Source organism: Tupaia chinensis, unplaced genomic scaffold (assembly GCF_000334495.1).
Source record: "Tupaia chinensis unplaced genomic scaffold, TupChi_1.0 Scaffold147880_1, whole genome shotgun sequence".
In the NCBI taxonomy this organism is placed as follows: domain Eukaryota; kingdom Metazoa; phylum Chordata; class Mammalia; order Scandentia; family Tupaiidae; genus Tupaia; species Tupaia belangeri.
The window spans coordinates 134,653-147,317 of NW_006207730.1; positions in this window are offsets into that span (position 1 = coordinate 134,653).

Genomic DNA, 12,665 nt, shown 5'->3' on the forward strand with positions numbered 1-12,665 from the left:
GAGGGGGGGAAAGAGATACAGAGATCAGTATTTCTGACACGGTCTCACTTTGTGGCAGTCCTCCTGTCCCAGGCTTCTAATTAGCTAGGATTACAGGCATGATCAGCCTTGCCTGATGTGTTCAGGTTGGCCTGGGAACCAATCCTGGGCCTCTCATGCAGCGTCCAGTCTCCAAAACGATAGCGTTATTTACCTCAATGGCTAGGTTGCCAATTAAGAACTATGAACTAAAGTGTTGTAATTTTGTCTTTTGGCATAAAATTGAATCAATAGGCTGGTTGACATTATGGAGAGTATACAGTTAGACAGATGGGAAAGTGCAGACTTGAAGGTTCTATAAGCAATAAGGAGGCATCTAGTTCAATTGCATATTTATTGAGGATGTTTTAGGTGACCAACCCCTTTTCTAGCTTCTGAAATATATTAATAAATAAATGTAGTCATTGCTCCTGAGTTCTCATGGTTAGGTGAGGGAGAGAGACAAATGAGAAAATGATTTCATGTAATGAAATGATAAATGCTGATAGTGATACACAGAGTATATAAGTGATACACAGAGTATGTAACAGAAACACCCAGGAGAAGAATTTAGCCAGGTGATTCATAGAAGGCCTGTCATGGAGATGATGCCTACACTGAGTCTTAAATGGCCACCACAAATGCAGGAAGCTTGGAGTGTCTCAATATTATTACAACTTACAGTTGGAGGCAATAAGAAATAGGTAATTGGGACTAGCAGTTGGCATAATGGCTATGTCACTGGACTCCTGTGTAGTCGACCACAGTTCAAGTCCCAGACCCAGTGGCTTAAACTCATGCCGGGCGTGTGTGCGTGCGTGCCCAAGATCCCGAGAGGAGAATGGAGGAGAAGGAATTGCATTGCCATCCCCCCTGGGGGCAATTTCTTACTTTCTGTCTCTCTTTGTCTTTCTGGTGAGCACACACGCCCTATAGCAAAAACCTCTCCAAAAAAAAAGAAATAGGTAATTAATTTATTCAGCATACATTTATTGAATATCTACTATGTGTAACATAGCAGAGTAAAAGAGACAGATATAAATCCCTTCCCTCAGGGCCAGCAGGTGGCATGGAGGTTAAGGTGACTGGATCCCACATGGCCTACTGTCCCAAACCCAGGAGCCTGTGAATCACATCTAGTGTGTGTGCATGTATGTCCAAAAAAAAAAAAATCTTGAGAGAAGAAGGGATTGCAGCATGACCATCTCCTCTGGGGAGTGATTTCTCCCCCTCTCTATGGCAAGTGCATACACTCTATAGCAAACTTAAAAAAAAAAATCCCTGTCCTCATGGATCATGAAAGGTAAGCGAGAAGCTACTCTGCACCCCGCCCCATCCTGTCTAATCCCATTATTTGTAGAGCACTTATTTCCATAGAACTTAGATAAATAATATCTCAATGACTCCCCACAATAGTTGAAAGGGAGCTTATAGTAGATATACTGGTCTAGTCTTTCCCAAAGTGTGGAGACTTACTGGTGATATGACAGATGCATTTCTGTGGTACATGAAGGGACATTTACAAACTTCAAAATAGGTCTAAGCAAACTCCTAGCAGCCCTCTAGCATCACTGCCAGCTGTTCCCTGGCTGACTCTATCCCTCTCCCATCTGTTGCCATGGAGATGAGTGGCTTTACTTCTCCAGTTCCCCCACCCTCATCCTTAAGTAAACCTCAGAGAGCTCCTCCCCATCTCCATGGGGAAAACAAAAACAAAAACAAAAACAAAACTGCATCTCCTGAACTTTCCTTTCAAGTCATATCCCCACTTCTTAGGCTGTCACTATAGACATTGAATGCCCTTCTCCTTCATTCATCTCCATGGGGATTGTCAGCCCTATCTCTCCCCAATCCAAATCACCAGGATCCATTTCTACTAGAAGTCTAGAACTCAGAGAGAGCTGGAAAGTGAGAGTTACTCCCACAGTGGCTGCCATTGTCTTCTCTGTTCCTCCCAGTTTTGAAAGCACAGTGGTCATGGTTTCTAGATTACTAAGTATGTGCCAGGTACTGAGCTTGAGCTAGGTACTTTACATACTAGAAGTCACAACTGGTCATTATACAGAGATTTTATTTATTTATTTTAATTTTTAAAATATACATTCAATCACATTATTTAGCTTACAAAGTGAACATTTCAATATGTGAACATTTCTCCCCAGTCCAGTTGATCAAAATATCTTCAACTGATAACACCATATCCCTCCTCCAAATGTCCTTCCCCAGGCCCCACTCCTCCACACACACACACCACATCTGGCATTCACACCCATCTCCTGTGTTTGTACAACCTTAGGTTAATCAGTTTCAGTCATAGAGTGCAGACACTCGGAAGCAAGCCATTATACAGAGTTTAAGGTAGAAAGGCTCACAGAGGTGAAGGCACTTGGCCTTGTTTCCCAGCTAAGCCTCTGTCACCTTCACTGAAACTGGGAACCAAGATTTTATTTCCACCATTCTCCTTTGCTATCTCCTGGGATAAGTATCTTCATCTCTGAGTCTTATTTTCCCGATCTGTAAAACAAGAATGTTGGACTGTCATCCTGAATATCACCTTATAAAAGTCAGATCATAAGTAATTCTGGTCTTTTCATTGAGAAACTGATTTCTCAGTTGTTGAATATTAATATATACATTGAAGATTTTTGTTTAACCAAAATAGTAGAGGCCTCCAAATGTTTTTTTATCTAAAACACAAAGTTTATTGTTTAGAATCTCTAATGGTTTCTTTTTTTGAGAGAGAGAGAGAGCATGTGCTCTCTGAAGAGGCAAAGACACAGAAAGCAAGAAATCATGCCCCAGGGAGGATATCCATGCCTAAATTTCTTCTTCATTCTCCTCTTGGGATTTTGGGCATGCATGCACACATACCCAGCATGAATTTCAAGCCTCTGGGCCCAGGACTTGAACCACAGTTGGCCATGTGGAAGTCCAGTGACATAACCATTATGCCATCAGCTGGTCCCTCTACTTTTTTTTTTTAAATTTAAAATTTTTATTTTGAAATAGTTCTTAGGAACTTGCAGAGAAATCCTGTACACCCTTCACACTACTTCTGCTAATGTTGGCATCTTGTATAATTATAACAGTCAAGTTATGCTGATACAATCCACGGAAGTTATTTAGATTTCACCAGCTTTATATGGTGGACTCATTTATAGGTGTGTGTATATGTGCCTCTATGCAGTTTTATCACATGTGAGGGTTCACGTATCTACATCAGCCAAGATATAAAACCAGAGGGCCAGGAACAGTAGTGCAGTGCAAAGAATGATACTCTGCAAGGCTGACCCACATGGAAAGGTTCCAGGTTCACATCTGGAGACCTCCTTAAATGTGTGCCAATGATTCAGAGCTAGCTGAAGCCAGAAGTAGATGACAGTGTTGAGGTCCTCTTGGGAGTGCATTCTTTCTATTTCACTCTCTCACATGTGCTCATGGAAGGGATAAACTTAAAAATTTTTTTTTAAAGATACAGGAATTTTCAATTATCATAAGGATTCTTTTTGTCACATACCCACCAACCTCTCTTATCCTCATCTCTAATCCCAGGCAATCAAAAATCTGCTCCCCATTTCTATAATTTTGTTAGTTTAAGAATGTTACAAGGGGGGGGACCAGCAGTTGGCATAATGGCTATGTCGCTGGACTCCCACGTGGTCATCCACGGTTCAAGTCCCGGACCCAGTGGCTTAAAACTCATGCCGGGCACGTGTGCGTGCATGCCCAAGATCCTGAGAGGAGAACAGAGGAGAAGGGATTGCGGCGTGGCCATCCCCCCTGGCGGGTGATTTCTCGCTTTCTGTCTCTCTGTCTCTGTCTGTCTGGTGAGCACACGCGCCCTATAGTGAAAACCTCTCCAAAAAAAAAAAAAAAGAATGTTACAAGGGGCCAGCAGATGCTGTAGTGGTTAAGGTGCTAAAACTCCAACATGGTCGACCACGGTTTGCGTTCCAGACCTAACGACTTGAAAATCACTCTGGGTATGTGTACATGTGTGCCCAAAATCCCAAGAAGAGACTGGAGGGGAAGGGATTGTAGTATGACCATCCTCTATAGGGAGTAATTTCTCACTTTTCCTCTCTCTATCTCTCTCTTGTGAGTGCATGCTCCCTGTGGCAAAAACTTACAAAAATAAAAAATAAAAAAAGAATGTTACAAAAATGGAATCATAAGGACCAGCAGTTAGCGTAATGGCTATGTCACTGGACTCCCATGTAGTCGACCGCGGTTCGCGTCCTGGACCCGGTGGCTTAAAACTCACACCGGGCGCGTGTGCGTGCGTGCCCAAGATCCTGAGAGGAGAATGGAGAAGGGATTGTGGTGTGACCATCCCCCCTGGGGGGTGATTTCTCGCTTTCTGTCTCTCTGTCTCTCTCTGTCTGTCTGGCGAGCACATGCGCCCTACAGCGAAAACCTCTCCAATAAATAAATAAATAAAAATAAAATAAAATAAAAAATGGAATCATACAGGGGCTGGCAGGTGGTCTTGTGGTTAAAGGTGGATTCCCACATGGCTGACCATGGTGTAAGTCCCAGACTTTGTGGCTTGCTTTCTCACTTTTCTTTTCTCTCTCTCTTTTTTCTGTCTGGTCAGATTAAAAAAGTAATAATAACAAGTGGAATAAATAAGTAAATAAATAAATCTTTAAAAAATGGAATAATACAATATGTAACCTTTTGAGAATGGCTTTTTTCAGTCAGCATAATTCCCTGGAGATTCATCCAAGTTACTGAGTGTACTAATAGTTTTTTCTCTTATTGCTACATGGTATTCCCTGGTATAGATGTACCACACTTTGTTTAACCAGTCACCTGATGAAAAACATCTGAGCTCTTCCAGTTATGGTTATTATGAATAAAGTTGCAGTGAACATTCATGGTTTTGTGTGAATACATCATGTCTCACAGAACAAAAGTTTTCAATTTTGATGAAGTCCAATTTATCTTTTTATTTTCATGGATTATGCTTTAGTGTTAAGCCTAAAAACACTTTGCCTTGTACTATATCCCAATGATTTTCTCCCTTTTTTTCCTTAAAATTTTAATAGTTTTATATTTTACTAAGTCCATGATCTATGTTAAGTTCATTTTTGTATTAGATGTGAGGTTTAGTTCAAGGTTTATTTTTTTCTTATGGTTGCCTGCTTTCTGGCACCATCTGTTGGAAAGAGTCCTTCCTCGGGAACCAGCAGTTAGCGTAATGGCTATGTCACTGGACTCCCATGTAGTTGACCACGGTTTGCGTCCCAGACCCAGTGGCTTAAAACTCAGGCCGGGCGCGTGTGCGTGCGTGCCCAAGATCCCAAGAGGAGAAGGGATTGCGGCATGATGATCCCCCTGGGGGGGTGATTTCTCGTTTTCTGTCTCTATGTCTCTTTTTGTCTGTCTGGCAAGTGCACGCGCTATATAAAAGAAAAAAAAAAGAGTCCTTCCTCCACTGAATTGTTTTTTGTATCTTTGTCAATAATTAGTTAAATAGATTTGTACAGGTCTATTTTTAGATTCTCTTTTCTGTTCCACTGGTCTGTGTCTTTCCTTGTTAGTACCACAGAGTACAGGCTTTTTAGGAAAGAATGCCTTTTGCCACTTGCTAGTGTGAGTGATTCTGGGCAAGTTTTTATTTTATTTTATTTTAGAGGGTTTTTTTTTTTTTCCATAGGGTGCTCGTGCTTATTAGTGAGAAAGAGAGACAGAAAGTGAGAAATCACACCCAGGATAGCCATGCTGCAATACCTTCTCTTCCATTCTCCTCTTGGGATTTTGGGCATGCATACATATGCGCCTGATGTGAGTTTTAAGCTGTCAGATCAGAGACTCATACCACGGTGGACTACATGGGAATCCAGCAACATAACTATTACGTCATCTACTGGTCCTGATTCTGGGCAAGTTATCCTCTCATGGCTTTCCATCTCCCTCACTCAGTATATAAAATAGGCCTCCAGAGCCCCACATGATCTAACTCCTGTCTCCCCTCTGTACTTATCTCCTATTACTCTTCTCCTTCATACACTGCTCCAACCAAGTTGGCCTCAACTATAGTTCAGTCAGATCACACATGTTCCTACTTTCATGTCTTTCCCAAGCTGCTTCCTTGTCCCAAAACTTGTTTCTCACTGACATCCTCATGGCTACTTGGTTCTTCCTTCACGTCATTCCTCAAATTTCACCTTCTCAGTGAGGTTTTCTTTAAAATGACACAGAATTTGTCCCTCTCCTTTCCTTGCTTGTTCTTGTTATCTAACATACAATGTCATCCACCTTTTTTTGTTTGTCTCCCACGACTGTGATTTGGGGGATCTTTGGAAAGTCCATTGAAAATGCATATAATGAAAAAAATATGCATGGATTTCAAATTTTTTGATACCAAAATAAACTCATACTTTTCTTATACACTCCATGAACTTTTTTGAACTTGTATGAGCTAAATGAGAATATGAATTTTCATTTTGTTCACTGCTGTGCTTTCAGTGCCTAGAATATGTTTGGTACAGTACACTTTTGTTGACTGAATAAATAAACGAATGGATAGATAGATGATTAACTGAATGAATGAATGAATGCTGTGGACCACAATCTAGTTTCCTTGAGCAGCCTCTGTTGTAGCTTAAGCCTGTGACCCTAGACTCATTCATTTACATCTCCTTACCACCAGATGGCAGTTGGAGCCTGAGCTTCTGCCTCACTGGTTCTTAGCCTTCTTTCTCCCTGCTGCCTGTCAGTTTTGCCCAGGACTCTTTGACCTACTCTGCCTAGGCATGGTCAGAGCATTTTGTGTGAACTTTTAGAGGCAGCATCAGTACCTGAAACTTTGTGTCTTTTTCTCCTTAGAAAGGCATTAACTTCTTTCCTGGCCCACCCAGCTCTTTGTCTCAGATAGAACCACTGCTGACACTGACCATTTGTCTGCTCCAAGGTAACTGTCTCTATAACATAAGGACATGAGGCCTTAAGGAGATTTCATCTCCATTCTCCCTATCTATAGCAAGCCTATTCCAGAGTTGTTGTACCCTTTGACCAGGTAAAGACTAGGTACTTTGAGCATCATGGTCAAGCCTTTTGAGTCAGCATGGGTTTGAACATCCACTGTGTCACCTTATATACTGGATAATATTGGCAACTGACCTAAATCTTTAAGCCTTGGTTTTCTCAGCTGTAGAAGAAGGATATTAATGCTACCAAACTCACAGGATGATTATGAAGATTCAGTGGGATAACATATGTACAATGTTAGTAGAGTGTCTACTATGAAATAAGGCTTAAAGAAAAATCAGATGCAAGGGTGGGGATAAACAAAACTAGACATGAAAGGAGCTAGCCAGGGATTATGAGGAGGGTGCTAACTATATAACTAGAAGATTGAAGCCAAGAAAAATGGGAGATCAAGGGAGGCTTCACCAAAGAGATCATGTTTCAGTTGCAACTTGTAGGTCAGGTCAAATTATGCTAGTGAAGCTGGAAGAAGCATTCCAGGTGGAAAGAATGTTATGTGCAAATAAAGAGTTTTGAAAGAGTAGCTACTTATAGTAATTTCAGTAACTGTAGGTAGTTAAGTATGACTGAAAGACACATTTCTTGTGTGTGTGGGGGGAAGGAGTGATAAGAAGTAAACACAGAAAAATGGGGGCCAGGTCACAAAGGGCCTCATGTGCCAGGTGAAAGAGGCTGGACTTAATCTGGCAGGCTATGGGGAGTCATCAGAGAATTTGAAGCAAGGAAGTGGATGGTTATGATTGATGGCTTAGAGTTCCAGCTGCCTTGAAGCCGGGCAGAGAAATACAGCCAGATAAAAGATGATCTGAGTTTAGATTAGAGAAATTATAGTGGGAAAGGAAATAAAAGGATGAATCCATGGATTTATTTTCCCTTTATATGATAGAGCATATATGCACATGCAGGAGTGAAAGAGTAAGAGAGAGAGAGAGGCACACTCAACAGGGTCTGGTCATGCTATAATTTCCCTCCTCCAGTCCTCTAGTCCATTAGATCCTGGGCACTGATGCATATGCTCAATATGTTTTTCAGGTCAACTGGGCTGGGGATTTGAAGCAGGTCACCATGTGGGACCTGACCTTCCCTAGTAGCACCTTATAACTGTACCACAGAGCTGGCCCTAGGGATATTTTTTTTTCCCAAAAGGAGGACATCAACAACATAGCTTTTCTTTTTATAAAATTTAAAATAATTGTTTTATTTAATTTTATTCATTATTATCATCATCATCATTATTGTTATTTTAAATTTTACCAGAGAGAAACAGAAACAGAAACAGAAACAGAGAGAGAGGGAAAGTGAGAAAAAGTCACCAGGTCCAGGACTTGAACCACGGTCAGCCATGTAGAAGTCCAGTGCACTTAACCATCATGCCACCTGCTGGCCCCAGCAACCTAAATTTTTTTCTTTCTTTCTTTCTTTTAAAAGAATTATCCATTTAATTAAATTAATTTATTATTATTCTTCAATTTGACGAGTGAGAGACAGAGACAGAAACAGAGAGAGAGAGAGAGAGAGAGAGAGAGAGAGAAAACTAACTGTTAAGTTCAGGATTTAAACCACAGTCAGCCATGTGGGAAGTTCAACGCTTTAACCACCATGCCACCTGCCTGCCCTAACAACCTAACTTTTTAAAGAGCTTGCCTGAAAAAGGAAGAAGAGCCTGGGCCAGAGAAGGGTAGGGTCATGGGACAGTTCTTTTTTTTTTTTTTTTTTTTATAGGGTAAGTGAGCACACTGGAGAGAGATAGAAAGTGACACATCCTCCCCTCCCCAGGGGATGGCCACACTGCAGTCCCTTCTCTTCCACTCTTCTCTCAGGATTTTGGGCATAAATGCACATGTGGTCAGTGTGGTTTTCAAGCCACTGGGTTTGGGACCTGAACCATGAAGCTGACCATGTGAGATTCAGCCACCTTAAACTTTATGTCCCCTGCTGGCCCCAGGTGTTTTTTTTTTTTTAAATATGGATGAGACTTGAGGCTCTTCTCTTCCCAACAGGGGCTCACACTAGTTAATTGAGTAAGTGGAGAGGGAGATTTTAGTCCTGTACTTACCAGGTAGTAGGGGCCTATTCCAGTTTCAACCTGGCTCCCACCGTCTGACTTTCCTGTGGTGAGCCAGAGCCCATGACACAGGGACTAGGAGGCAGGCTTTTTTATTCAGAGCTTGTATTTCCCTTCCAGTTGAGGAATTTCCCTATAATGGTCCCCCAGGACTGAGGAAAACTAATAAACCAGTCAGTTTGTTCATTCCAGGGTACCCCAAGATGGGGAGTCTTATTAGAAAAGCCCAGCAACTATCTTCTGCTTATTTTGTTTATACTTTCAAAGGCCTTCACGCCATCTCCAATTTCCCTTTCTTTAATAATTTTAGAGAGATTTTTGCTATAGCACAGGTATGCTTGCCAGAGAGACAGAGAGCAAGAAATTACCCCTCAGGGGAGATGGCCACACTATAATTCCTTTTCCATTCTCTTCTTGGGATTTTGGGCACACATGCATACAAGTCTGGCATGAGTTTTAAGCCTCTAGGTCTGGGGCTCAAACCTCAGTTGACAATATGGGAGTCCAGTGATATAACCATTACACCATCTGATGGTCCCCAAATTTCTCTTTCTATAAATAATTATTTTTTATTTAATTTTATTTATTCATTCATTTATTTTAATTTAACCAGACACACACACACACACACACACACACACACACGCATATGCACACACACAGAGAGAGAGAGAGAGAGAGAGAGAGAGAGAAAGTGAGAAAGTAAGCCACAGGTCTGGGACTCGAACTGTGGTCAGCCATGTGAGAGTGTCCAGCACCTTAACCACCACGCCACCTGCTGGTCCCCAATTTTTCTTTCTTATCTTACTCCTAGGTAGAATGTTGGTTCTTCCTTTACTTGCTCTATATTGAAACTTTCTACCCTGGCATGAACCCATTTAGAAGGACTCAAAGCCCAGGCCCGGTTCAGAGTTTGGCAAAAACCTGAGGAAGCCCAATATCATGGCTCCAGAACTCAAGCTTTGCTGCTTCTCTAGCTCACAGGCAATAGGAAAAATCTACCCCATGGCCCCAAGGCTGCTGTCTTCGCCATGCTAACAACTTTTGCCTTCCTGGCCCAGGCTGGAGTGAAAATATGGGAGTTGTGGTGGATAAAAAAAGAACAAATGAATAGTTATGGATACATAATCTGTGTTGAATATGTATGTCATTGTACTTATTCTCCATAATGAAACTGTGAGGGAGCTATTAGTATCACTTTTTACAGATGATGAAACTGAGGCTCAGAGAAGTTAAGGAATTTGCTCAAGATTATTAGGCTAGTTAGTAATGAAATCAGGAATTGAACCCATGTTTTAATATCAAATTCATTTTTTTTATTTCACACTTTAAAAATTTTTATTATTATTATGTATTTATACATTCAATCACTATACATCATTTTAGATTGTAAAGAGATTTTACCCAACATGATATATACCACACACCAAGCGACATCATCAACAGGCCACAAACCATATCCGTGTCCCACAAATGTCTTACTTCTCTACTTTTTCCTAAATTTCCCTTTCTGCACTTTTCACATTTTTAACCAGTAACTTATATTCCTTGGGGAGTAGGTATGGGAGTTGGGGGTGGGATGGAAGGAGAACCTCTCTGGTTGACCCTTTTCCCAAGGGAACCTAAAAATAGGTTCCTCCTGTCCCAAGTGGATGCCTCATCTCCAAGGAGGAATAACTATATGTAGTCAGCATCTACTTTAAGGAATCCAGAAATGGCAAACTCCTGGGGCAGACAGTGAGCAGGTAGACTCAGGTTTACTGTCCTTTTAGAAAAGCCTCTTTCCATCGCTGAAATTTTCATTGCTTTAGCTATAAAATGAGAAGGTTAGTTAAATGGTCTCTAAGATCTCCTCCAGCTCTAAGATTCAAGGAGTGTATTTATCATATTGAAATATAGGATCACCTGATTCATTCACGGATAAGAAATGAATTTCATGTTGCCATAGGGAACAAGGGCTTTTCGAACTAGAAAAAGATATACTCAAAGAGGCGAGATAAATAGTAGAAAGAGCATGGGCTTTGAGTCAGCCAGTCTTGGGTTAAAATCCTGTACACTGGCAGATCATTTTACTTCTCTGAACTTCTTTTATCATCTATAAAGCAGAAGCAACAACGACTACCTCTTAGAGTAAGGTAACTTTTTAAAAATAATTATTTTATTTAACTCTATTTGTTTTAGTTTGACCAGAGAGGGACAGAATGAAAAAAAGGGGAAGAGAGAGAAAATGAGAAAGCAAGCCACTGGGTCTGGGACTCGAACCACAGTTGTTGGCCATGTGGTAGTCCAGTGCCCTTAACTACCATGTCACTTGCTGACCCCAAGTAAGATAACATTTTTGACAGTGCCATGGGAAGTACACAGACCTTTCTTTTGGGTGAATGTTCTTCAGCTCTTCTCCGCCCACCCCACCCCCCCCACCAATTCCACTCTCCACTTTTTGCTTGCATATTTATTTATTTCTTCCATGAATAGGAGAGACAGACATAGAGAGGGAAATACAAAGATAGGGAGATAGCACTGCAAACAAATTCTTGATGCAGAGATCCACCCCCTAGTTTCAGTCATCCCTGGATCATGGGTATGCATGTACCTGGCATACTCAGGGAAGTCTCCGGACTTGAACCTGGAACCTTCCCTTGTGGATTAGCATTGAAGAGCATCACATTTTACTGTTGTACCACCATCTGGCCCCTTACCACACTGTTTCTCTAGTTCACTGGATACTCTTCTCTCTTCCCCACCCCTAGGCCAGGTCAAATGTTCCCTGCCCAAGCTTTGGCTTAGATACTTTTCTGGTGAGGCTCATATGGGGCATGGAACAACCTGACATCTTTCACAACATTCTAAAAGTCCTAGCAGTATGGTGCAACTGAGGCTAGTCCAAGGCTTCAACCCTTGAGCTTTGGGAGAAACTAGCTAGAGGTTCTAGCTTCAGAGGCCCTCCACCAGCTTCATTGGCTCTGTTCCCTCTTCCTGGCATTCAGCTTCCTGGACCATAACCATCAGGTCAATGACAGAGCACTCCAGTTTCTAGTTGGTACTAAGAGGTGGAATCTAATTGGGAGGGGCCACCTCATAACATCCACCTCAAGTGGCATTATCTTGGCATATCCCACTTGAACTGAGTAGGAAACAATTGGCAGAATTCCCAAGAGATTCCCTTGGTAGGCTTTCTGCCTGTAACCATCTTGGCATGATCTTGAACTATTCTGGAATGCAACAGCCCACTGCCCCATGGTACAACCAGTTCCAGTGCCACTTCCTACTTCTCCACTGTCCTTCTGCTTTAACATCTCTGGATTTCCAGGGGGATCTTATTTAGTCTTTGCCTGTCTAGATCTTTGAGATTATGAAAGTTGTAAACTTGGAAGACAAAAGATTGTACCTATGTTAGAGGCACGGAATATGGGGGATAAAACTCCTCAGAGGCACCCTACCACCACCACCAGACATTCAGGGCAACTTTCTTTTATATTGATTGATTGATTTTAAGAGAGATTTTTTGCTATGGGGCACATGTGCTCACTGGAGAGAGAGAGGGAGAGAGAGAGAGAGAGAGAGAGAGAGAGAAATCACTCCCCAG